Below are 3661 nucleotides of genomic sequence, written 5' to 3' on the forward strand. Positions count from 1 at the left end.
GTCGGCTTCAGCCTCACTCGCACGACTAAGCCGTGTCTCCCTGCTTCCTTCCCTCCCCCCCATTAAATTGATTAGGAAACAGGCGTCCAGCCCCAAATCCCTACAGCCAGCCCAGAACACGCTGCAGAACCAGGCATGCGCTAGCCCCAAGTGCTGGCCCTAATCCCCAGCCCCCAAGCCCAATACAGTTCTGAGCCAGCCTCTCCCCGCTCCCCTCGCCCATCTTCCCCCAGGCTGCTTGCTTTGCAGGGGAGCCCATGGCAGCGGGGACGAGCACTCTGGACACGCTCTTTCCCAGTGGCACACGTGGGTGATCACAGCACTGCAGCGCTGGAGAGGAGGTCGGGGCTGGCAAGAGGTGGGACTGGTGAGAGCAGGGCTGGCAGCCGGCTTTGGGCTCTTGTATGGCCTTGCCGTTAGCGCAAGGACTCGGCTTCGGCTTATCCGGGTTGCTCAGGCCACGCTCGTGAGCCTGCAAGAAAGGGACAAGTTTAACGGCAGCATCCTCCCCAGCAGGTTTGGGTCGAGGCGTCTGCCTGTCTTATGCCCGCTCTGGCACCGGTGCCTGTGAAGAATGATGTCGCGAGGTGCTGGGCCTGCTCTCTCAAGGAAGAACTACAGGCTGAGCACTGAGCCGGAGAAGTCCAAGGTCGCAGGTACGGGCTGTACACGCCTCGCACAAGCAGGACCGCTGTGGAGCGGGGTGAGCGCCCCTCGCCTCGCTTGAGATCGACTGCCTCCAGTGGCAGTGGCCGTGCTGAGAGAGGCGTGGTGGGGCAGAAAGCAAGTGAATCCCTGAGCCGAGGCGAGATTTTGGGAGGGCCTTTCCTGCAGAACGAAGGACTCCGCCAGAAACTCATGTCGCGGTGCCCTTTCTCCAGCCGTGTGGTGCTGGAGGACGTGGTGTTGCCTGTCTTTGTCCCATCGGACTCTGGGAGTTCCTCTTCCAGGGCAGACGGCCTCTCGGGTTCTCGGATTAATGCTTTCCTCGGAAACGATGATACTGCTGGGCAGTCCGTTTGCTCTTGCACCGGCCAACCCGGCACAATCCTGCTTGTGAGACCGCAAGGCTGCTATTTGAGGGCTCCGTGGCACCCACAAGTAAGGCAAGCTGCTTTGTGGGGCACCAGGGATTGTTTTGCACAAGGAAAGCTACTGCGAGGCATACAGCCTTAAGGAGGCTGTGAGTTAGCCTAGATGAGCTGTGCCTGCGAGCCTCTCTGTCCCCGCATCTTCTCCAGCACAGTGAAGAGATGTAGTAGCTACAGAGAACGTTCCAGGTACAAGCAGGACATCAGGAAGTGCAGTGGTGGTATTATTATTTTTATTTTTATTTCCCTTGGAAATGAAATTGGGTCCTCACATCCAGCTTTTGAAGTAACTTTATCTGGAAGTAGCAGAGCAGCGTTCCTGAGTACGTAGTTTCACGCGAGGGGACGACTGTACAGCCTCCCACTTGCATTGGAGAGCAGCTCAAACTGGAAGGAGCCCCCTGTTGCGGAGATGCGCTCCATAATGCTGGTGTCTAGGGCCGTCAGTGAAGACAGTGAGAAGGTAAATGGCTTCCTGAAGCTGTCTTCCCCCGTGCTGATCTGCAACCTGGAAGGTTGTTTTCCTGTAGTTATCAATTTTTTGCTTGTACTTGAAATGAATGGTGTGAGTTTACCTCCTGACTCCTGAAGCTTACTTTTCTCTCCTTTTTCACAAGGGATAGTGAACAGCAGGCTGCTGAATGCACTCTGGACATGCTCCGTCCCAGTGGCACACGTGGGTGATCACAGCGCTGCAACGCTACTCTGTGTTGGTGCGGCCTCCCCTCGAGTACTGTGTACGGTTCTGGGCACCACAGTACAAAAAGGATGTGAAACTGTTGGAGAGTGGCCAGAGAAGGACAACGAAGATGGTGAAGGGCCTAGAGGGGAAGACGTACGAGGAGCGGCTGAGGTCACTTGACCTGTTCAGCCTGGAAAAGAAAAGGCTGAGGGGAGACCTCATCGCGGCCTACAGCTTCCTCACGAGGGGGAGTGGAGGGGCAGGCGCCGATCTCTTCCCTTTAGCAACCAGCGACAGGACCCGAGGGAGCGGTGTCAAGCTGTGGCAGGGGAGGTTTATGCTGGATATCAGGAAGAGGTTCTTCACCGAGAGGGTTGTCGCGCACTGGAACAGGCTCCCCAAGGACGTAGTCGTGACACAAAGCCTGTCAGAGTTTAAGAAGCGTTTGGACTGTGCTCTTAGTAACAGTAACAGGTAGTAGTCAGAGTAGCTTGGGTGCAGGAGACGCAAAAGGGCCCTTTCCAAAAGGCCAATTATTTTTCCAATTTCTTATTATCCTTCCGGAAGGAGTGTTGGTATGTACTCCCCCAGGGATATCTCCCTGTCCCCTGGCACTCATATTTCCCATTTTTCCTAGCCCTTGTCAGTGTGGTGCTGCAGAAATTTACCTCCTGTAGGGTACCACACACTAATGTTCCGATTCTGGAAAATGGGATTGTACTGCCAAGGACTTTATCTATGGGTATTCCATGGTGTACTGCCAAGCACTTCACCGTGCAAGGGGTACTGTACATCAGATCTCCTGAGACTAGTTCTTTCTCTCTCTTATCTCACACTTCGTCCATCTCTAGCTGCGTCCCTCGCGGAGCATGGAACTGCTCTCTGCTGTGTGCCGTGGGACCTGGCATTTAACACACCTCGGGGCCCGTGCCACAGACTCACCCTCGTCCTGCTTCTCCTTCAGGATTGGCAGCACCTGAGATTGTGCTGAAAGATCGCACACGCGTGTGTTGTCTCTATTCACCTCTGCCTTTCTCGAGGGGGGGGTAACATTATGGGCTAGGACCACAGGGTTGTCTTCTCCCCAGGGTCTGTCAGCATCTTCCTTACACCTTCCAGCCTCTTGGCTACGCATTTCAGGCCTTCCTGTCCCTGGGAGACTGCTGTTCTCTAGCAGCCTCAAGGATGTGTGCTTTCAGCTGAGAAGCTCAGAGAGCTTTTCAGCTTCCTTTGAATGTGAAGAGTCACTCACATGGCTGCGAGAGGGCACCTGCACAGGGCCCTGGCCTCTCAGGGCTGGGTTCAGAGCTGCGGTCACTCTCACTGGCACTCTCCCAGGGCTGGGGCTGGCAGCAGGCTCTGGCCTCGGGACACAGTGCTGGTGTGGGGGGCACTGGGGGCAGTCTTCCTCGCTGCTTATCTTCTGGCCTTTCCTGTCTTTGACAGACTTCAGCAGTCAAGCCAGTTCTTGCTGGTTCCATTATCTACGCACAGTCTTTTGTTCCCTTATTTTTGGGTCGTTAACATACAGTTGTGCTATCTAAGACCTAGGAATCGCCATCCTTTATCGTGTTCCCTGTCTCATGACCACCTACATGAGTTCTCCGGCTGGCACCGAGCCGCTGGTGGAGGAGCGGGCTCCAGCACAGCAGCCGGCCTGACCATGGCGGTCCGGGGGAGGACCCGCGGGTCCCCGCTGGCCCGCTCCCTCCCAGCAGCCCCGCTCAGCACAGCAGTCCCCGGGGCAGCCCTGGCGGGGTGCGGGCCCCACGCCTCGGCCACGCTCTGCTCCGCGACCCGCCCGGGGGCTGCCACCTAACGCCCTTAGCGGCCGCCCGGCCGCTCTCCATCCTCGCTCGGCCGCCGGCCAAGGGGATGGCACCGCCGG

The sequence above is a fragment of the Anser brachyrhynchus genome, assembly GCF_964034855.1.
Source record: "Anser brachyrhynchus genome assembly, chromosome: 10".
NCBI classification, from domain to species: domain Eukaryota; kingdom Metazoa; phylum Chordata; class Aves; order Anseriformes; family Anatidae; genus Anser; species Anser brachyrhynchus.